General features: G+C 36.8%; 1 non-coding gene across 1 annotated transcript; it reads right to left on the bottom strand.

Annotated features, from left to right (window-relative positions):
- Positions 1-21080: 21080 nt before the first annotated feature.
- On the bottom strand, positions 21081-21156 carry TRNAA-GGC (transfer RNA alanine (anticodon GGC)). The gene has a single exon. It is a non-coding gene; the product is annotated as a tRNA-Ala (tRNA).
- Between the last annotated feature and the right edge of the window lie 4020 nt (positions 21157-25176).

Here is a 25176-nt window from a genome sequence, read left to right on the forward strand (position 1 = left end):
TTCAACGACTGAATTTATGCTTACGTTTACCTTGTCTGTTTCAAGAAATAAAGAAAAAAATAAATGATTTCTTTCCTTGCACCATGACAGCATTTCTCTGAGGGTTTGATACTTTTACTTACCTTGCGCCATTTTCAATTCAAGTTCAAACAATACTCTTAATGAGCGCTCTCTTCTTGAATCAATTTATTTTGCAATTCTAGCGGATTTCCGCAGAACCTTTTCTAATTCTTGATTCAATGTATCTCCTTTTCACCCTACTGCTGCCCGGTTTTCCCTTTTGTTGGTAGGCAACATCTAACAACGTGGCAGTGGAATTTTGCCATCTTACTTTTCAATTTCTAGCTTGCACGTCATTGGATAAATTTTATCTATATCCTATGGTGCAATTGTTTGTTAGTTGACAATAAATGCATTTGTATGCGTTTAAGTTGAGAGGATTTTTGCATGACTGTAGTATACGTCACTGTGGGTATAGGTTTGCATGGATGTGTTGGTTTTGCATGTGTTTTTGTTCTCTTTTACGGGTGGTGAACTAACAATTCCCGCCATACGTCCTTGCGGCGGCTTGTGGGGTGTTATGTAAATGTACTCATATCCATATAAATCGTTGGATAACATTTTTAATGATCTGATTATGTCGAACTTTAAGCTAATCAACCTAATCGCTTAATTTACAACGTGCAAAATATCATCACTGGGTCTCTTTACACGATGGAGTAGAATAACAGTTTGCCTCAGTAAAACTAACATTATGACATTCATAAAATCTCAAATTAAATCTTCTTCCAGGAGAGAGGAATTAATTTTTGTCGCTTTGAATACCAATAAGTATTTAGAAACTTTGATCTAAAAATGCGGTGCAGTTAAAGTTAACTAATATTATTGCACAATACATTCACAGATAAAGGGCTGGTGTCCTACGAAAGTCCCGCCTTTTATTTATGCCGTGACTTTCGGAATTCTTGTAGATGTATATGTTAATAACTTAGGGATTGTTAAGATGAATAAGCCTCGAAAATAGTGTGACTCGCTCTAGAACGGTTGAGTGTCTGGTGTGGCGTAAATTTCCAAAATCTTGTCTCTCAGAGCCTCAAAATGGCCCTTAGGGCCTCATTTCCCGAGCTTTGCTGTTCACGTTGAGACGCTTAAAATGACCTTAATCCAGTTCCTCAGGGGCCATTGCGCTTTGGTATATCTCCGATTTTAGGCTCCTATCAAGGGGATGGGAATGGAGTTCATGTAACTACCAATGTCCTAAGGGTCTCGTGCATTAGTTAGAGAATCCTAGGACGATATAGACTAGTATTTGGAACTGAAAAACAAAATATTTCCCAATTAACTTGAATGCGTACACTCTACGCACCAATTTTGCAACTTTCTCAAGGATTAAATTGATCCTGGGCTCCGAGTACTATTGACGATAGTATAAAAGAATATTTTTCCGCAAAATAAAACGTAGTAGTAAGCAGTTAACACAGCAGTGAAAATATTATTCACCATATCGATACTTACGTTTCCATGGGATTGATAGAAAAAGAACGGGAAATATAACCACACATTCCATTTCTTTCAGTTGTTTTTCACCAGCAAGATGACTACAGTTAACTTTAATTTATGATAAATAATAACATTCATGCAGTGATTTTATTTTGATTTGAAAAGCAGTAAAAAGTGTTGCAAATGAAATTGTCGTGAGGTGTGGTATCTACTCCCGCGCCGTCGCGGAGGCTTACGGGGCATTGTGAAGATAACATGCAACACCCTGCAAGCCTCCTCCACTGCGAAAGGCAGGTGTGTGGTATTAGGGCATCAGCCAGTAATGCATTAATATGCAAATTTACATAAATATGATTATACCTAAATTTGAACATACATGTGCACATAAAAAAATACATACTTGCCAGTCTACAGCATTTCATTTTCTACATTTAGTAAGCGGAAACCTAACATTTTATATATGCCGATTGTTTTTAGATAAGACTTTTTAAATTAATCCACTACAATACATTAATCAATACGAACTATATCTATCAAAATAAAAATTAACATCAACTAAACTGAAATCCTAATATACGGATGCAAGAATTCTGCAGACTGGATGCTGAATGATGAGGAGGAAAAACAACGAAACGCTCACCTCCCACGGTGGTCACGTATTAGCCCAGGAGCGTGGGTTGGTTGAATTTCAAAGGGTATCACGGAGAGATTAGTTCAAGTTAACAAGGAGTTTACCATGGAGAGGTAACTACTGCACTCAAAGAAGATAAGTTTCCCGACAAGGAGGAAATTTGCAAAGGCATTCGAGTGGTGATTGTGAGACTTCAGAGATTTCTCATATTGTGCATAGTATAATAAGATCACAGAGGTATTTATGTCTTAGTAAACTTGTTTTGGGGATGGTTGGGAAATATCAAATAAAACTAAAATGAGAAGAAAAGTATGGGAGCGGAAAGACGATATGAGTCATGGCAAGGAGTTATTAGGAGAGTCTCGGTGAAATGTGACAAAAAAGTCAAAGAGTAATGTTACCTTTATGTAATTAGCCCTCATTAGGAATATGCTGCTAGAATATGAGATCCTCACAACGTCGGTTGGATTACCAATTGAGAGCACGTGCAGTGAAGAGGATCTGCACTTGTAAAACGTTGCTATGATAAACTTAGTGGCGTATCTAGGTTACTAGAAGAACCAGGTTGAGAATCACTCACGGAGCGAACGTTTAGCTACAGATGAAATCTCCTACATAAATTGAGACCTAACCACTTTGGCAATGATGATGAAAATATTATTAGCATACTGAAATAGGAGAAAAAATGACAATAATTTTAAGGAGATCAAATCTAATACAAAGAGAGTTATGCCAATTTTTCCCTCGAACCATAAGAGATCAGAACAACTACGAATAGCTACACTTACTGCTAAATCTACATAAAACCCTGCAAGCCGTAGCAAGTACGTGTGGTAGGAGATGGTGGATCAGCCATTCTGCTTATATACCCTATTTCCTCATGCACCTGAAACCCCGCGGTCCACCAAAAACCGCGCGGAAAGAGGACAATCGAACACCAATCATTCAACATGCCTACATATTTTGTGAGCATTACATGGTTAGCAGCCAACACAAACAGGACAAGAAAATGCATTAAAAGAGTGTAGGCATTTATGCAATTAAGACATTTATTACCATATATTATACTTAAATGGGAAGTTCATAGACGGAGGCCGTGGGACGAGAGAGAGTAAAAGAGAAGATAGAGAGTTCAATTGAGAAAGGGAAGAGTACCAATTATCCGTTTACAAATACTGAAAATAATGGCAAAAAATTAAAATGCTTAACCTGGCAATTTTTTGCAAATAATAAGCAGTATCACAAAACTTTAAAATAGCATTAAAAATCGCAAGAGTACATAGGCTAACGACCTGTTTGGTGTCTCAAGAAAAAATTGAAATTTATAATGCTGAAAAAAATATAAAATAATTTAAGATTCGTCGTGGAATCTATCCAAATTGCATAAAAAATAAATGATTAAATATTTTCCGATCCTCATTGCTTAATCTAAAATCGACTACTGTAAATTTAAGGGAAAAAAAACCTTCGATCGATTTCGAAGTTTCATTTCAACAGCGATTATAGTCGTGTGGTAGTCTCAAATTCAAACTAAAAAGAGAAATTTGAGGAATGATTATTAAAATAGAATACAAGCAGACCATATGTCCACCGATGATATCCATTAATCTAATCAAAGAAGTATTTTCCTCACTTCCAATGTCTGATTCCATGCTAACAAATCCTTATTCTCACTTGCTCAAATTCACACATTCCTTGTGGCTTTCAATTCAAACTGAGCAATTATAATAATTGCAAATATCCATATGTAATTCACAAACGCGCCTGGCTTCACTACCATGCAGTATCAACAGGTGAGCATAACGAAGTTACAAGCTGCAATTACCCAGGTAGTAGGAGAGACCTTTCATTCTTAATTATATCATATCATATTTATGCCAAGAAATATGTAGAACATGTGTAATAGAAATTGGAGGCAAAAAATTACTTTTGCTTTCGAAATTTTTATGTAAACTTGATATTCTAGTCAAGTACATTTAATGTGCCCTCCAAAATATGAGATGAATTAATACAGTCATTTAAGCTTACGATAATTGTTAGCGAAAGAAGTCGACATCGTTCAAATACAAATAAGGATATTTGATATTATTAGCACGTTAGCAAGATGTAAGGGAAATGGCATTAATCGAAATAAAGTAGTTCTACTAGGAATGACTGGCGTCTACTAGGGATGCATCAAAACGCATCGTGCTATATGTCATGTATTTTTTTTAATCCATTATTTTTGGCAAATATGGATGCACCGAAATGATCATCATGAAAACCTGTGACGCATTTCATGTTGGTGTATAGTTCGATACAGAAATGTAGCGAGAACACTGAACAAATTCAGAAAAGTTTCATGCTTGCAGTCGTCCGATATATTGATACTGCTTTATCAATCATTTTTCCCAATTCATATCCAGCATGAAGTAGTACACATTTCGATACGGCTGGGTATATATCGCACACCTAGCAAGAAGATGCTATCTTTATTTGACGTTCGATTTACCCGTTATCGCCAAACGCGCAAGTCTGATATTTATTGATGACTTGTGTACCATGAGCCTGAGCCGTGAACTATCACATTCCTCGGCTCATCCAGGGCCAAATGTCTTTTCAGAGACAGAGAGACTTTCATCGTATTTCCAACCGATTGCACCGTCTCGCAGGGGGGCGGAGGTTTTGACGTCTTAAACGATAGTGGAGAGCAAAGCACTTTCCAGGGATTCAGGGGCATTTCAATCGAGTTTAATTGTCACTTCGACGGAGAATAAAAACGTAAAAGAGAAACAGAATCCCATGTTTAATAAAGTTAAAAATAATCCGATAATGCGTTCTAATTGTGACATTATTTATCACCAATGAAATCCTATCGTGTACCCTTGTTGATTGACATGCTCAACTGATTCCAGGGCAATTAAATTTAATGAAGATTGCGTAATAATACGGACGAACAATTTGTATTGGAGAATATATCCGATAGATGGATATCTAAGAGCCTTTTGATAGTTAGCTGTAGAGAAATCCATAAAAGATTGTCAGATAGATAGATAGAGGTCTTTATTTGGGCGACGCTGAGACCTAATGGTCCGTTCTTCCATTTAACCCATCGTCGTATACATAAACACGAGATACTTGTACGAAAAGAAAGTGATCTCTCCGCTCAAAATTCCTGCCCAAAATTTTAGAGCACAAAAGAAGTTATTACGAAGAGCTAGAAAGTAATCATAGATTTTGGATTTAGAAAATGAATGATTTCATAAGGAAGTCCACAAAAGCACACTTAAAAGTAATCAAAGGCTTAATGCTAAAGTAATGCCGCGAAATACGTTCCTCAACCGCTCGCAGTTGAGGCAGTCATCAGTCTAGCAGTAGGAAAGCATACTTCGGCAGATAAGTAGCTCCTCATTTGCAGCTATGAAATTAGTACTTAATATCACTCCTGCTACAATCTATCGTTAAATCATTCATCAAGTTCATAGTAACTAAATTACAGGATTATCCTTGAATAAAACTAAAACTTTCTAGTCACTACTATAAATGAAAAAGAAATTATAGGTTTACTTTTACGCTTTTCGAATTTTATTTCACTTAGGACTTTTCAAACGCGTCATTACATTCTGACCAAAGGCCTGTATTTCAATCAGAATAAATAAGTACTTTTCTAATGAAAGCTTTTAATTGAAATTTGGTGTCACCGTCGAATAAGAATCGCAAATGAAGAATTAATTCGAAGAGTGGTCGAAGGGAGGCACTTATGTAGGCCACTGACGAGAAAATAGGGAAACTAATTGCGCAAATTCCAAGGCATGATATCGTACTGTGGAAGTTTTTATTGGATTACAGTGTATGTGTTTCTATGAGTATTTTATGAAGTGATTTTTGCATGAGTGTTTACGTCACTGTGGGTATAGTTTTGCATGTATATGTTGTTTTTGCATGTGGTTCTGTTCCTTTTCACGGGTGGTGACCTAACACCCCCACTACACTCCTTTGCGGCGCATTGCGGAGTATCATGTAGATGCAGTTGTAGATGACGCCATAATTGAACAAAAAGTAACGAAGTATCGATGAGAAGCCCCACAGAGGAAGATCGGCCATGACCCAGGAGAATGAGGAGATAGATATATCAGTGAAGAAGCAATGAGGGAATGAAATGAATGACAGGTACGTAATAGGAGAGTTTGAGAAAGCTACTACTAACAAATTATCGGAAACTCTTGAGGGAGAAATTTGAATAGTACTACGATAAAAAAGGTGAACTCAGAAATGGTTAGATTAGTTTCACCAATTCTTTCACATTCTAATCGTAATGCACTATAAATTAATTATCAGAATTTTTTTAATTTCATTTTTCTGCCTGACAAAAAGTCCTACCCAAACTCGATCATCTCCCGGCTTTTCATTATCTCCTTCATAAAATTTCTCTATTCGCGTTCTTTCAGTTTCACTCAACTCCTCTGCAGCCATTTAGGACAGCTCGTCATCATTCTAAATATATACACCATGCTGGCCTCTCCAAGCAATGAAATACTCGGGAATTTCACCATAAGACACAGTCTATAAAAACTTGTGAATATCATTCAATTATACTACTATCTATTTATTATGAATAAATCACAAATATTTATCCTTTATTATCTGCACATGGGATTAGATAATGAACGGAAGCTTCGGATTAAATGCCAAAAAGAAGTAATTTAATTCAGTCATATCAAAGACGGTAAAAATAGATCAAATTGTTCTTCCTAGAGACATTATTTCAAGAGACTGGAAGATAAACGTGTAGAGAGGGAAGAATGCACAGTATCGGAAATGTGACCTCAGCAAAGAGGTCGCATTTTCGATACTGTGGTAGCGTGTGGCAGGGGGCGTTTGGATACCATTCTTTTCGTTTAAATTTAGGAGAAAATGTTCCCAATAGGAATTCCATATTTGTGTTGGATTTAGTAAGAAATGCTATTGGAATAATTGCCTTATTTTCTCCATGAGCTCGCGTAGTAGTTGGGATTTAGGAGTACGTACCCGAATGTGCCGAAATAAATCTAACTAATTTTATCCAGGTGGCATGATCTAGTGACAAAGTGTGTAGCCCTAGTAATATATCTAATTCCCTTTGCTGTTTCTCTGTAATGAACTTTCATACATTTGGCATGCACTCCATGTGTAAACTTAAAAACGTTAAGTAACAAGTATCCTTCGCATTTTAATAATACGCTTTTTTCAAAACTTCATTATAGTCCCATTTTATGTATTCCCACATTCTAGGATTCATTTTTACCATGCTGTGTATTCGATCTTGAACGTATATGCACTACTCTTTGAATGCATTATGATTTGATATTTATGAATAATATGTCGTCCATAACCAATGAAAATAAATAATTCTATAATCCTTACCTGAATAATTTTTTTTACTAATAATTTCTCAGCTTCAGAAAATAAACAGTTTTGGAAAAACTAAGTATTGGAAGACCTCACTTCAGGTAACTGAGTAGAAATGAGTACAAAGACTGTCATTTGAATGCATGAGAAGAATTTTGTATTTAAAATAAAGAATGAAAAGCACTAATAAAGATGAGAAGAGTGACCAAATTTATCACTAAATAAAATTTTCCACGTGGATAAACAGCTAGATTATCCAGAGATTGTGAAATCTTTTGACCTGTAAGTAGACTGATAGCATACACCTCAATTGGAATAAATATAACTTCTTTCCTGAGGCCATATTTCCTGTATGATGCCAAAGTAAAGAAAAAAACTTTAGCTGCAGAACTCAAGAACGTGAAAATTAATATTTCTAGGAAGGAGAAATATCTGCATGCCTTAACATGGGAATTTTCAGATACGTATTATACCCTCGTATCGCTATCCAGTCGTAAAAATAATATCCCCCACCCCAGTACCACCATCTACGATGCGATATCTTGCCTTCACGGGAGACTGAGTAGTTATCGGGTGGGGGGATAAGAGAGGACTCTGAAACTCACGTCTATTTTCCGAGGGGGAAAGATTAAAAATAAAAGTGTTAAGGCGAAAAAAATATCAAAAAAATATAAACGTGCTCACTCCCCGTTCGCCTTCCCATCCAACCCCGTGTATGACAAAGCAATAAGTGAAAGGAGGGTGATAAACTTTTTCAATATATCCCTTGCTGGTTGCGCCAACTGTGCGCTTTTACTCCCCGTCACTTCCTGAACGTTACACCTCCGTCCCTACACACCCCGGTCCCTCCGCGCAGAGACACATCCTCCCCTCCTCCCAAATGGCCTCCTTCTCACCCTCCCCTCCCACGATTCCTCCGGCCCACCCTCCCTCCCACTTTGAATTCCAGGGCGTCTTGGTTTTATCGCCGACCGCCGCAACTTCTCCCCCCAGTCCTCCCGACGAAAATATTTTCCGCGGGAAGAAGGACGCTACCTACTTCTAGACGAAACTTGTTTCAGAGGTGGCCCTGAAGTGGAGGAAAGTTACGGCCTCGGGCTTTAATGCATAAATAAGCGGAGATTCTTCCGGGGGGAAAGAGATAGGCTTTTGACTTTTGATCTGAGATTCGATACTCGATCCGGACCCCTCTTGATGCAGAATGTGCAAGCAGCCATTGCCTAGATACCGGATCACCCTCTAGCTCTCGCATAGAAATTCAAATGACTACTTCCAATATGTCATTTTATCGATGTACATTTTATTAATGATTACTTCACGGGTTACAAGCGAGCGTATAAAAGACATTAATTTGCAAACGGAATTTATATGATGACTAAGTTTAATTCAAAATGCAACTAGTTCGCACCCATACATCAAAATAGTGACTTCATTTATTACAAATATGGAGAACACTCGGTAATTTACTAAAATATTTTTGACTTAAAAAAGCATATGGATAACGGTTTGCAATACTCCTAAAAATTATATGTGTAGTATTTATTTATGAAAATATTGACAAATTGAATCGGGATAAAAGCAAGTATTACTGATAAAATATATTGGAAAATGAGGATTTAATTTATGAAAATATTGAAACATAGAACGAGTGTAAACGGAACAAATGAAAAAAAGCAACCCGATGGTGAAAAGAAAAATGCTTCAGGCGCAGGGAAGAAAGGAAGCCAGTAAGAAAAATAAATAACCACTTTCCTATAACTCAATAAAAAATAGTTTCCACAACCAAATAGGAAATAGGGGATGAAACTCAAACGTAAAAAAAAGAAAATTGACATGGAAAAGACACGTAGCCCCAATTATTGTCGCTCGCAAATATTATTAAAATTTCAAAGATTTATTTAAATGATGTTGTGGTATTGGTAAGCACCTTGGCCCAATAAATTCCCCTCTTTGTCCTTTTGACGAAGTTCTATTGTTTAAAAAAAAACTAACTTAGTAAAATAAAATATGCATGATTTTTCAATATTTCACTAATGGCTCACATCATTTTTTTAGATGACATATTATAGAGGCATGAATATAACACTGCGGCGCAATTTATTTATTTTTTGATTGCTCCAAAATAGTTTTATTTCGGTAGCAACAAGATATATCTATTACATTCCATTTATATGAATTGGATAATTAATTTCCGTTCATATATTAAATTCCCAGCAGATAGCGATTAGATACACCTATTGTGTGGACAACGACCGTTAACGGTTAAATTGTCATTCAACCTACATGTTTGGATTTGTTTGGAAAATATCTCCACATTAAATAATACCATTATTTTGAAAAATGAACTCGAAGTTATGTGGCATTACCCTTAGCCGTCGCGTTCAGAGATTATCAGTTATACGCCTATTCTGTCCTCAGATCAGTTTTAAATGCAAAGATAGATCAAATGGGAAAAAACAACTAAAATGTATTTTAACTCTCCAATCCATTACCGGTTACTAATTCTATACTGCAGAATGCAACGTGCACAACAAAACATTCATCTAACATTTAGAAGAATCTATTCGATGGGAAGATCACTTAATTAAATAACTTTTCACTGATTCAATGACGTTTTATTGATCGGAATTAATTAAAAACTCCAAAGTGAGGCATAATTACTTTAGCTTTCAGTTCGCTGATTAATAATTAATTTAGCCATGTATTCAGGACTTAACAACGTTTGGCTACTCTTGCAGCGTTAACACACTGAAAAGAAGAGTTCAAATCGTCAGTATTTGATTGAAACTGCATGCATACTCAGTTTAACCTTAATTACCATTAAATAACTACGTAACGACTGATAACATGTTTGTTATTTGGCATAAAAGTTAATATCCATCACTGGTTTCCTTCCCAAAAGCAATTTAATTTTCTCAAATTATCCTCGGATTGACAATCTAAACAAATAATATAGCTAATATTGCAATTGCTAAAGCCAGTAGGAATATTAAGTCTCGGAATAAGCTTATTAGTGCACTCCGCAATACTGCTAAATAGAGCGCGTCAGACTTAACGTGTTATTAATTTTTTCATGCAAAACCACGTCGTTTTCATGTCTGTCAGGTAACATCCACTTCCATTTTGAGGCTCTTTCACCCTTTGCCGCTCTTTCCAACCACTGTGCTCCACGTTCCTGCTCCTTTAATAATCTCCCTCACGCTATCAATCCGCCAGTAGCCTCCTTTTTAATGTATTCCGCCCGTCATCTCAAACCTCCCCACGGAAGTGCTCCGATATTAACGAAAGAATTAAAAAACGCGTCGTCACCTTCTTTTTTATATCGCTCCCGCGGTTGCGAGCACAAACACGCTGGCGGCGAGCCCCGAAGTTTCAGACCGCCCGCACCATTTAATCCCCTGTCATTTATATTCACACTCAATTATCCCCTACACGCACTAGGGCATGTCGCTGCAGTTGTACACTTTAACAAATTGGATAACGATGCCCGGGCCGACGTAGTTGATTGCATTTTCCGCGAGTCTCAAGTTTTTTTTTATTTCGGTCGTTGTCATAGGCTATTTGCGTGGAAGCGTATGCCGAATGCGATTAATTGCAAGTGTGACGCAAAAAGCAGAAAATTTAAGATTACCGTAATTCTTATCAATTATGCAAATGTACCCTCGTTTAGACGCATAAATTTGAGCGAATTTATGGGACCAAACGATCTCGGTGATGGAATAAGGGAACCTGTTCTCTTTGCATTAATCACCGTAGTGGTGTTATTGGTCACCAGCAAAAGAGTGAAATAGTTAAACATTTCTTAGTGACTAAATGCGTATTTACCAATTTCAACCACACGTAAATATTGTGATCTGCTCAAAGAACACAATGAGAGGGCATGTTTGAGCGACAGAAGTATCATATGCAGCCAAAGTGAATCTTTTAAAAGCTTTGCGAATTTGCCATTCAATTTGACTAATCGCTAAAATAGCACTGAATATTCAAACTGTATCGATACTTGAAACACCCCAAAAACATTTGATTTTATCTCTGCTCAGTTGCTTCAAATGAAATAATGAAATGAGGCCTAGAAACTGTAATGGTTAAAGACAACAAAAATGTGGTAAAATATTATTCATGATCGTACGTGGAAGAATGAGAAGTTCAATGAAATCATTAGTATATCTTTTGTGGAGGAGTATAACAGTGATAAAAAGTACACAAGCTCGATTGAAGTTTATTGACGGAAGAATGATAAAAGTAAATGAAATTTTATTCCCGTTTAAAAGATAGATGTTTTCTAAACTGAGGTTAATTTAATAGACGTGTTGAATATTAAATCGAGGGACTACAGATTCACAATATTATGTCAAATGATAAATGTTGGAGCATTTCATTCGTTTTGAAAACAATGGCGAGCTTAGAGCTGAAAGCATTTTGCTCAAATATATCGAACAAATTTAATACCCGATTCGATCCACCTTGTCGTTTTACTAGTTCAGTGAGTATTTCTACCACTCAGGTACAAGGTATGCTGAGAATTACCCTCTCTGAAGCTCCCAAACTTTGTTTGAACTGGAAGATTGGTTTCTTTCAAGATTTTTTCAACGTTTGTCTAATTTCCTGGATATAGCTGCCTTTAACCATCTCAAATTCGCAAGGCGTTCAAAATACTGGCAAAAAATCTGTGACGTTACTCCTATCTCAGAACGGCTAGACTTACTACTTGTATAATGAATGGAAACATTCTAGGGTAGGAGGAACCCAGCTGTAAGGTATACTAGTTGTTTTCTTGAAATTGAGAATATCTATAGAGATAAGGTTGAAATTAAAACGTGCGCGCACTCTTTTATAAATATATCGTGACTAGACCGCACAGTGAATGGGGTTTGCATGGCTCATCTAGTTAAGACACGTTTTCAATACCTTAAATGATGTATTTTTTCCCCCAAAACTGCTGGTATTCAAAATTTGTCTCCACTTCCTTGTTTCGCACCTTATCTAAAGTCATCGCCTGTTGTGACAGACATGCGGTGATAGTTTTATTAATGTGCACGAATATTATAAGTGCATTCGTGGGTGCGGCGGTGGAAAAAGAACGAAAGCCAGGTGGCAGCGAAACCAAGAAGGCTAAGTCCACCGACGATCAGCGATATTCCAGGGCGAAAAAGAGAGACTTTTTCAGTGATAATAATATGTGAAAGCTTTACAGAAGTAGCGCAAAAAAATCAAGCCTTCTGGGTGAATATGTGGAGCATTTTCAACTTTCTGGTCTTTTTAGTGTTATCGGAAAAAACGGGGGACAAGAATTGGGAGACACCTGGTAAACCTACTCGCATACTTCTTACCACGCATGTGGCCAAAAAGGCGTGTGGCAGGGGGTTTTTAGGTCACCAATTATTAGAAAAGTTATATCTGAGGCGTCATAAATTATGATGCCTACTGTTTTTGCCTTGTATTTTGCCTTCGATTTCTTATCTCGATCGGGTCAGCAGTTGATTCCCCTCAACTTATGACTGTCATCTTTTTTATCAATTTAATGCAGCTATGGGATTATAACTTTCGTGTCAGCATAAAACTTAAGTGATTTATAATTTTCCAAATATATTAGTCGAGTCCATAATTCTCGCACATTTAGTGTCTCCAATACAAAGTTTCCATTAGTAATGTGATGCTTTCTGTTCATTAAAAACGTGTCTCCACTAAACCAGTGGCTTCTCCATCCTCTCTTTTCTCTGTGGCTAGGCTCCCAGCCGCAGAATATGATTTTAGTATAGTTCATTTGCCGAACGCTTCAGAACTCTGTGGTTTGTCCACAAATGTCGAAGAAAATGTGTGATTCTGAAATCGAAACATCGCTAAACACCAAGAGAAAAAGTTAGGTCGACGAAAAATTCATCACAAATATGCAGGATAATTGAGTTTACCTGCGGCATAGAGGAACCTTAATGCATGGGTTTAGCAACCTATACGAATGAAATAAGAAAACTTTAGTCCTAAAGAAATTTTTAACATAATGCCATTAACGATCATAACGTAGCCAAGTTTAAATATCAAACTATTGTGATCAGCGAAGACAATTCTGATCCAAAATCAAAATTACAAACATGCGAAACTCAACATAATTTGCATAAAAAAGGATGTTATTTTATCATCACTTGCCACACGTGGAAGCTCGATGGGTATAACACAGATGGAGATAATGAAGATTAGAAATCCAAGAAAGCTTGGCCTGTCAACTCTTGTTGCTTTGACTGTGAGTGTCAAACATGAATTCTGACGCCAATCATGATGATCAAAAGGTGTTCATGAGAATTTTCATTATGGCTACGTGACTGACGTTTTCTATCCACCGATAGAAAATTCTCCTCCTCTCCCTCCACCGGTGAGAATCCTATTGTGTCCAATGGCCAGGTATTTGACACGCGGGGGAGTCTGAAGGGGGCGCCTGCATGCTAACCGAACCCCAACGGAAATCCTCGCCTCGCGGTTAAGGGCGAATTCCAGGGAAGAGCTTGGGATTTGCGGCGTTTGGAGCACAGAGGGAAGGTATTGGGACTATGACCGATGGGAAGGGGTCACTCGTTAGAGAGGTTGGGATGTAGTAACTACGCTTGTGCAATTGAGGGCAAGAGGGATCGTGAACAAAAGGGGGCAGGGATCGGATTAGTAGCGGTAACATTCAGTCAGCGAGAAAGGGATCGAGGGAGTCGGAAGCGAGAGGTGGGCGAAAAGTAAGGGTTGGTAGAGTCTACGAGCGGTTTTACGAGATCGATCGTGCGAAGCACTGCGAGGGAGAGGATGTATTTGATGCATGCGTCGACGAAGATGGGAACCTCGGATCTATGATCAACACACCAATGAACTGTATGAACGACAGTAAAGATCGGTGATGTGCGAAAGCATGTGGGTTCGAAATAATTAAAAAAAATATAATGCAGAATAGGGGGAATTTAAAGGCACGCTGAGGAGGATAAGTACACATGATTACCTCTTTAATGATGAATTAAGTCAATATGAAACTTTTCGGAATTACATGACAAATTATACCAAATAAAACTTCGTAAATCCACATGAAAATAAACTTTAATACGACACAGGTTTCACTGCGGCGCGGCATCATCAGGCCCTGAAGTTTTATTTTGAAATTATTAATCATTAAAAAATTCCACAAAATTACGCCTGAAACGATAAATTACTATTTTAGCCAGGATAACGTATCAACACCTATTTGTCCCATTCTTCACCCAATTATTGTGTTTATATTTGGACGATTATCCAAAGGCTTTCTGTTCATATGTACGGGAGGTTCAGGGAGACAAGTTGACAGTGCCATGCCTAAATAATAACAGGAAAATCCTTAACAACAATGTAGGCAAAGCTAAAATGTTAAATCACTTTTATTAAAGCGTTAACCATTCACAGGAACAATGCGAGCCACTATACGATCGCTTTCTTCCACCCACGCCTGCAATTGCAATATCTTCTCTTGGAATCGAACGCAAACTTAAAGACATCAGTCCAAACGAATTAATAGGGCCTGATCTAATCCCTTCTAGTGTTTACAAAACGATGCCCCAAGAAATAGTTCCCTTCCTGAAAATAATATTAGGGTTATGCCATGTGTGCCTGCTCTCTTTTAATTTATTTTCTTATCCTCTCTGTGCAGGTAAAGCAATTGCTGCTAACAACGTTATACTTGTAATATCTATAGGCATGTTACATGATCGGTGTTCGGTCGCCGCCTTTCCCCGCGGTTTTTGATGGATCACGGGGTGTCAGGTGCATGAGGAAATAGAGGGAATATACGAGGTGTGTCCGAAAGCTATCCGACCAGATTTCATATCTCTGCATTGGTGCTACTCTCCGTCATCCGGGCCATGGCGTCCTTCGAAGTTGTCCCTATTTGATTGAATCACATGCTCACCTTAAAGCAGTCCTCGAACGCAGATTTTGAAGTGGCCTTCAGCTCGCGTGTCGCACCACTCTGAGTAGTCGAACCGCTTTCCTTTGAGCGCCAGCTTTAATTTTGGGAATATTCAAAAGTCGTAGGCAGACATGTCGAGACTGTAGGGAGGGTAACGAAGCTGTACAGTCTTGTGTTTTACCAAAAAATGCTGCACAAAGTTCGATGAATGCGCTGGCGTATCCTTAACTTCCGTACCACTCCAAAATGTAGCAAGCAATCCCTCTTAAAAAGGCTAACACCGTTCCCACCATTCCTCTTCTCCCATGCAACCCCCTGCAAGTTGTAGTGATTAAATGTGTCGCTAATTAGACTCTAAAATAAGGATGCCAGTGAAAAATACCATTTTGATGTCTGCATTCAACCGGGCATCAATAAGATCAAAGGGAAGATAAGAGATGGTGTGTGAATACAAATGAAAATAACTATAACGCAAAAGACCGTGGATTACGTTGCTGGAAGTGTCTACCTCCGTGGAAGAATGACGACCTTAGTAGGATATTAGCCTGTAAGAAGAAGCGAAAGAAAAAGTATAACCTTAAAATCGACAGCAAAATGATGGCGATTGTCCGCGGTCACAGCAGTGTTCCCTATCCTTCCTTCCGTCCTACCCTTCAAATGGGACTATTGACAACCACAGCCGAAGAAATGAATTTTATGCTAATTAGATAGAAAGATCACCAGAGGAAAAAAAACAGGAACAGAGAGATCAAAAATAGAATCAGAGAAGTAAGCAAAACAGCGGAGAAAAGTACTTTCTATCAGGAAAATATTTGAACTGACGAAAAATGGGACTAGTCTTAAGATAAGGATGTCGTTCATTAAAATTTATATAAATATAATGGCGATGTGTCAATTTTTTATGGTGAAATTAGAGCCTTTGAACGCCTTTGGTATTTGAAAATATTATAAAAATTACAAAAAACAGTTGCAATCATTAGAGCCCTAGATGGAGGAGGAAAATCCACCAAAACAGAAATCAAACTCGTGATTTCTGGATTAGCAGGTGAAGAAGTTACGATCTAGATGTGACAGGGATAAATGTAAATGGGTTCGATATATCAATTTACATTTTACTACGTAAGCCACGGAAAACGTGAGGCATGAATGTCTCCAGCTAATGTAATGAAGGACAGAAATTATCCCCTCTGTGTCGGCAAGAAACTCGAATGGCTTGATGTAATACTTACAGGATATTATATTCCTGTATTTATTTTCCATGACCATAAAAAAATGGATAAAATAGGTTACAGACGGTATTAATAAAAAACCCAGAGAAACATGTTTGTAGAGGAGTATGGTGAAAGTAAAACTGTATAATGGAAATAAAAAGAGACATTACAAATGAAGAAGTCATTTTTCCAAGAGGGAGAAAAATGAATGCCTATGTATAACGTTCGCAAGAAGGGTAAATGAAATAAACAAATCAAGGAACGATATATTATCGTATACTTTTACCCACGGCATCGTGGAGAAGAGTAAAAAGAGAGGGTTACCTAGGGTGAATTAACGAAGAGCAAACAACTAATGATTTAAGTGCCAGGAAATATGAATAAAGAGGTTAACAGTAAACAAAACAATTGATAGAGCTAAAGAATTGATAACCTAAGATGATAATTATACTTTACACTTTCAGGTTTCAGTTCGTGGAATTATTTGCTGTTCATATTTAATTAGTTTGTAATTTTCCACAGACCTAATTTTTACATAAGATGATAATGTTTTCGTGCAGAATCATGGCTAACTAGTTATTGTAACCCCTCAAAATGACGATTGGAAATGTTTGATAAAAAAATATGAAAAGAATAGAGTAGCATATCATATTGACATGTTTTACCTTTGACACCTTTACTAATTTTACTATCACACACTATGATTTTGATTTTTATCTACAGGTTTGAAACCCTATATCTTACTTTCAAGAAGTCAGTATGGGAGAGATGAATAGAGAGATACTTTATTTAAGTTTGTACGGTAGTCATTAAATGATTGGTGGTAGAAGAAGAATCACAGAAATAATCATCTCTAAATTCAGACTCTTCCATTTTTCACTATGTTTGTCTTTTTTTGGTTGAGATTTGTTCCCCTTTTGTCAAAATTAAAACCATCCCAAGTATTTCTTTTTTGAGGTCTCTTCGGGTTAAATATGTTTATTGAATCTCTAGAAGCTTCCATCCCAGGTTTTCTAGTCATTGTGAGATGCTTTGCCTTTTTATGAACCTTTAAAGACATATAAAACTTCCAAGATTCTTCTTATTACTTCGTATATTCCAAGTTTTGATTCAATCTTTTCAAGGAATTCCAAACTCACGAAATAAAATGAAAGTAAGCTCCAGCTAACGAGAAATAAGGAACCTGCCTTAGTCTTTCATCGCCATATTTTCCTACTACTCAATTTTTAAATTTTAGCTCAAGCGTGAGCCCGTTTGTTTGTTGCTTTCTAGAAGAAGAGTAATATCGAGTAAATGTAAAATTATAAGAGTGAATTCTAAAAATGAATATCAGAATATCTGGTCAAGGGGATTGTTTTAATACAAATTGAATGGCTTTTTACATGAAAATTTCATTTTATCGTGCCTTAAAGATGAACTTACCTTTTCTTGGTTTACCCTGCTCAACAAAGATGCGCTCGGGAAGAAATACTTGAAATCATTTTCGTACTTTCGGCAGTATCAACCGTGTAATTCCTCACGCCATCCTTTGCCAACAGCGGTGGCCACATTTCTACCAGTGACGATGGGGGTGAGGATCATAATTTGCATGTTAGTTTAAAGTGCCTGTAGTAAATTTTTATTTCTTTCTTATTATCATAAAAAATAATTTTTGTAGTGGGTAAAACTAACACTTATTTGGAAATAGGTTTTTTCGTTAGCATGCATAAAATGTTTCACGTCTTCTTTGTTTTTGTAAAGAATATCTATTCCCTTTTCTTAACCCTTTAACCATCCTACCACTCTCTTATATATAGATATACTGGATGTAATCGTTAGAATTTTACCCTGTACATTGTTAAATATGATAAATATCCCACGGTCTTCAAGGTACCTTTTGTCCAACAAACCTGAATTACAATATTTATACATTATCACACCCCCTCCAGTCTTTTATTTCACCATATACAGTCTTACTACTCGAAACGCTCTCATTGAATCTTAAATAATTGTACCATTTATACTCCGTTAAAATTCGAGGAAAATTGAATTAAAAAATGAATAACTATATTCAACTAATCCTCATTTATTAATAGTTCGATTCCTCATCCAGCGTACAATATTTACGATTTAACAAGTATCTACAGAATTTTCATCGGACGAATATTTAAATTTTTATTGTAAAATTATGCTCCATTCATTAGAATAGAAAATTTAAATAGTTTAAACTATAAATTAACTTTATTCAGCTAAGTTTGGTGAAATTACCTAGAATGAGGGGCGTGGTTATTTGGAAAATCCAAATTCCACATGCAAGTATATAATTCCGCCTTGGGGTTACATTTAATAGTGCCACGCAATGAATATTTATTGATTGATTTCTTATATTTCTTATATTCTGAAGTCAATCCACCTTAAAAACTCGATTATTTTCACAAACCAATTAAGGCTACAGCCGCCAAGTTTCAGAAGAGAAGACCATGCTGGTTAAGGTTTAGTTACTCTCTAAGTAAAATAAATTCGTGACAACAAAATATGGAAACATTACCCACGACAATATTAAAATCAGAAAAATAAAACTGGGCCTTTCAATGGTCGATGACAGTATACCGTCGGCCCTCATGTCGGTTTTTACGGTAAGATTTAGATGTAAATATGGCCGATTATTGACAATATCGCTTTGCTTCAGCCTTGCATGGCCCATATTAAGGAGTCTTGCTTAACCTTGCATCACAGTAAAGCACAGTATAGTAATTCATTCATTCATTTAACAATCCTTCATTCATTTTTTAAGCTCACCTCTTTCGCCTTTTTAAGTTCCACCTCCTCAATATCATTCCGCTCTCTCTCTCTTTCTCAGCTTCCTCAAGCGATCTCCCGTCGCTTCCCATCGCCTCTTATGGGTCTCCTACCCACGTTTCTCTTTTAGGACCAGGAGCCCGGAGTGGTGCGGGGGTGGCAGTAAAATTGGCGACTGTTTGCGTCTACAGGGACAAGATGGAGCGCAGAAGTGGGATTGGGTTAGGTGGGGAGACCGTGGGGGGTTCTGCGTGGGAGGGAGAAGGCGAAGAAGGTGGCTGACGCCTCCTCAACGGGGTGCTCGGCGCTGCAGGAATGTACCATGGAGAGGGAGTGATCTGGGGAGGGGGAGTGACAGTTGAAGCGCGAATGAAAGAGATTGAGGATGGAGGATGAGAAGAAGGGATGGGTGGAGGGTGCGCACAAGAGATTAGTGGCCCGAGAATTTGGGTAGGCTGGTTCGAATAAAATGTTGCGGGACACAAACACTTCTCTCTTCATCACTTCACATCACTTCCCGCAGTACAGAAACACACTACTAAATATTACACTAGTGATAACCTGGAATTCACTAGTTGATGTATTGCTTAATTAATAAAATGGGACCCCGGTGTAAAATAAGAGATATTGAATACTGGCACTACCATGCTAGAGTATTCGGTTTGTCACTTGCAAGAAACTTAATTATAAAAAATGATATACTTAAAGGTATCTTATAAACAAATATATATATATATATATATATATATATATACATATATATACATATATATATATAATTATATATATACACATATATATATATATATATATATATATATATATATATATATATATATATATATATATATATATATAATGTATAACACTTAGCACTAGTGGACACAGACAAAAACACAGAAACACACAAAAAAAGAGACTCACTATTTTTCGAATTTTCGGTGGTCGTTGCCACCTTTATCAAGGAAGTGAGGGACAGAACTCTTGAGTTCTGTCCCTCTCTTCCTTGATAAAGGTGGCAACGACCACCGAAAATTCGAAAAATAGTGAGTCTCTTTTTTTGTGTGTTTCTGTGTTTTTGTCTGTGTCCACTAGTGCTAAGTGTTATACATTATTATTCACGTCCGTGAGACTTTCAAAAAGTGTTATATATATATATATATATATATATATATTTATAACCATAAACACAGTTATCAACCCGAAGGCCGGTTTGGTAGGTGATGGTAGAGCTCTTCCAGTACTAAGCCTGACGGCGTTTGAAATTCACACATCAGGGTAGGGGAATCAGTTCCTTTCCCTGTGCCGGCTTTGATAGAGCCGAGAACGTTCGGCACACGAGGAATGGGAAGAAATAGAATTGAGATGTTGGACTAGATGAAGGATATACACAAAAATGAAAAAGGATTTGATTTTGAGTGAGTTGCTGGATTTTGCTAGGAGTCACAAAATATTTATTTGGTAGAGGTGTCATTCCAAAGCCTACCCTAACTGGTAGAATACTTGTGAATATATATTTATGTGTATAAATAAATATATGTGTGTGTGTACATATATATATATATATATATATACTCATATATACAGAAACAGATATAAGGAAAAGGGATAGGAACACATATAAAGGACGAACACAATAGAGGTGGGGAAGGCGGAATCGAACGGATCACAAGAGTAAAAATATTTCCTCAACCGGGACTCGAACACCGGATCTTTCCGTTTGCCAGGCGGATGCTCTTAACCACTTGAGCTATCGAGGATAGTCAATTTACCCTGAGATCCGTGGGTCTAATATGTCGCCAAGCGCCCCGATTCTTTCAGCCAAGAGATGGCGTCAGGGGGCAGTTTCACCCACCAAAGGAGAAATAGACAATACACAAGGAAAGGAAAGGACAGTGGGTTAGAATTCATACAACATCATACAGGAAAGGAACAGTGCGTTTCGTGGCACGCATAGCCAGAAGAAAGAGATGAGCCCCATTGGCCAAATACACATTCAAACACGAAATCCCGCCAAACGGCGAATAAATACGTGTTCGTCCTTTATATGTGTTCCTATCCCTTTTCCTTATATCTGTTTCTGTATATATGAGTATTTATTCGCCGTTTGGCGGGATTTCGTGTTTGAATGTATATATATATATATATATATATATATATATATATATATATATATATATATATATATATATATATATATATAAAAGCGCCCGGATTCTTTAGCCAAGAGATGGCGTCAAGGGACTGTTTCACCCACCAAAGGAGAAATAGACAATACACAAGAGGAAAGGACAGTGGGTTAGAAATCATACAACATCATACAGGAAAGGAACAGTGCGTTTCGTGGCACGCATAGCCAGAAGAAAGAGATTATATATCGTATATATTGATGATGAGATGGCTACATGGAGGACGTTGGCAGAGCACGAGACACGACGGAAACGAACAAAGTAGGGAAAATAATGAAGAGGGCGATGTAGAGTATATTTTTCTCTCCAATTAAACAAACCACAGACGAGTTTAGTGAGACGATGATTGGGAGTCATCCCCTAAGAAGACCTACGTTTGGTGGAAGGTTAGGAAGTAAATAAGGAAGATATCTCGCGTTCTTTCATGGAGTGACGAGAGGCTTCAAATGAGGGCACTGGTGACAGGCTCAAAAATGGATAAAACATTGATGGAGAAAGTGAATTTTTAATGTTGAATCGTTGGATAATGGTATCCATGGTGGACATCCATTACAGAATATCCACGTTTTTACGGAATAATTGGCATAGGATGATGACTTTGGTAGATGTTGTACTTTTGCGAAATAAATGCGTTTAGTTTGGAGGACAGGTTAGTCCATTACCCGTAAATTGCATATTATGGCCGGGGTGAATCGGTTGAAAGGTAATAATTACAAGTACTACATAAAAAAGCTAGTTACGGCCATTTTGCCACAGATTAAGAATATCCAACTTTACTTGACGAAATAGTTCCTAGAGTGTGTTTACCTGGCGAATGGTAAGCTTTCAATACCTTAATAGTATTTCATCTCAGAGTTGATTATAATCCTAGTAAGAATACACGAATTTTAAATAGGGCTTACTTAGCTACTTAAAATACTAAAAGACATAATCCTGTTAGTGTTTTAGTAAACGAGGTGAATTGAATTTATCTTGTAAATTGCCAAGTAAACAAAAATAATTTTTAAATCTAGAAAATATCTCCTCTGGGTATCGAAGTTCATGGCTTTCCAAGCCAAAAGGTAAGAAAATGTCACAATTTCATATTTCATCTCTCTGAGATGCTAAAATCTGTTAGAAATTCCTGCTTAAGACAGGTTCGGGAATAACATTTTTCAAGCACGAAATCTCAAAAAGGATTCCATTAAAGGAAAAATTACTTCCGTCGCTTTTTGAAAGGAAATTTTGGCATTTTTTAAAGATAGCGTGAATTTTGATATCGATGCTACTTTAATTTATACCTTTGGGATATGCTTCCTCAAAGTGCATGGGGATGTAATGTTTACCTGTCTACTCTTTGTAAAAAGTATTTTAGCATTACATTTTTTTGCGGGTCTCTCGATTTGCGATTATTTTCTTTGGTTTTATAATTGAAATTCGTCCATTTGTACGATGTAATCAGCGGAAAAAATTTGGCCTTATTTCAGAATAAACTGAGATTAACTCTCATGTCACCAACTTTTACCTAAAAATTTAATTTGTGCCCCCCTAAGCTTTGTGAAATCATTCCACCAAATTGTACAGCTACATACCAAGTAAGCTACAGCTATATTGAGTAGCAGGAGGTGATTCAACGCCAGCGATATAACATTTTTAAAGTTTTGGTTACGATATAGGCATGTTAAATAATTAAAACAATGTAGATAGGTATCAAGACAAAGGGCACCAGCACCACGGTAGATATGAGACACACACACACACACACACACATATATATATATATATATATATATATATATATATATATATATATATATATATATATATATATATATATATATATCTGTACGTAAAAGAGAGGAGCCCTTATTTACAAGAAGGCAAGTAAACCAAATTTTGATGAAATAATGGTAGAATGCTAAGCTACTCAGCTGGAAATATAAAAATACCTTTCCAGATATGGTTCAAAATAATTGTAATCCACTATCATCCGTTGGAAGAAATACATTATAAATCCGTTAATTTTACACACTATCTCTGTAATCTTGTCGTCATGATTTAGTCATGAATGAATATGGTGAAATGTACATATGGGGAAACGAACGAAGTGCATGACATGGTTGTAGAGAAGAGGGAATCGCTGGAAGCAATACAAAGGAGGCAGGAGAGAAGTGGCTGCAGAGCATTTGAATGACGATGGAAAGCTGAGGACTTGAAGGACGTTAGACAAACAAGGTATTAGTAGGAGAGGAATTGGATAGAAGGAAGAGAATATTGGAAATATTATTGTAGCGCCAAGCATTAGTTTTTTCTTGTTAGGCGTAACTAAGAAATGTGAGCATGGTCTGTGTCCATTAAAAAAATTCAAATTAACGTTAGACTACCAAAGGTATATGAGGGCTAAGCGAAAGTAAATAAAATATTAATTACGTGTTTGTGTCTTAAAGAGGTGACCTAATGTCACCAATCATAGGCAAAGAGCAAGCACTGTCATAGGTTGTAAACAGACGAATTCATGGAGTGCAAAATTTATTATCTAATCGCTTTCCCAACGCTAAAATCGAACCAATATTAATCGTTTTTTCCAATAAATGAATCGATTCCTTGTCCTTCTTTGAAATTTGGTCTCATGACTTACAATTAGGCAAAGATCACAGCTGCAGTAATCTTCATCATTCCGGAAACGAATACTGAAATTAGGAATACGTTAAAGTATTATTATTAGTTGACCTAATTTTAGTCTAGAAAAAACTTCGAAATCTACGTGTAGAATTGTAGCTTGATAACCACTCATTGAGTGTGTAGCAGGGTGTGATTCAAAACAAGGCATTAAACTTCAAAAAGTATTTATTTAAACTGTTAGTATTATTAAAATGTAAATGCATTCAAATAATGTGAATCACGATAGCTAAATGTACATTAATATGGTATTTAATTGTGGTATATCCATTTACAAATAAGTGGCAAGTTATTAGTAATAAGAAGGAAAACAAAATAAGTTTAAATGAAATAAAGACCACAAAATAGGTTGCTAGGAATGATTAAAGTAAATTTTTACCCTATCGTGGTCACTTACTAAGTCATTTCAACTGTATCTACACCTACACCTACATCTACATCTACTTAATAGCCCGCCAACCGTCTCAAGGGTATGTGGCGGGGGGTGTTAGGACACCACCCGTAATTTAGAAAAGAAAAAAAAACCGCATGCAAAAACCTTAAATTCATATATCCACAAAAAACATGGCATACATTCATGCAAGAACACTTACATCCCACACACATGCAAACACTCAAACTACCAACTAACAAACACATGTACCTGAAAGTATACCTAACATCTTTGCAATGTTTAATTTTGTTCCGACTTGTAAATTCAATGTTTTTAATATTTCTAAAGTGACTTCGATTTCTTAATATTATGATTTCTGATGGTTCAGTGAAAGAATGAGTATTTGTATTTATCTGTACAGAATCTATCTCCCTTATTTTATCTTTGTGGTCTGATCTACCTAAGTAAAGGCGGGGCTGTTATAATTCCTTCAGTGTCATAGTTGAACTCGTTTGTTCTTAACCTGTTCAGCAGTCTGTCTCGCTAGCAAAATCTAAGCA

The sequence above is a fragment of the Hetaerina americana genome, unplaced genomic scaffold (genome assembly GCF_022747635.1).
Source record: "Hetaerina americana unplaced genomic scaffold, ioHetAmer1.1.p SCAF_14, whole genome shotgun sequence".
NCBI lineage: Eukaryota > Metazoa > Arthropoda > Insecta > Odonata > Calopterygidae > Hetaerina > Hetaerina americana.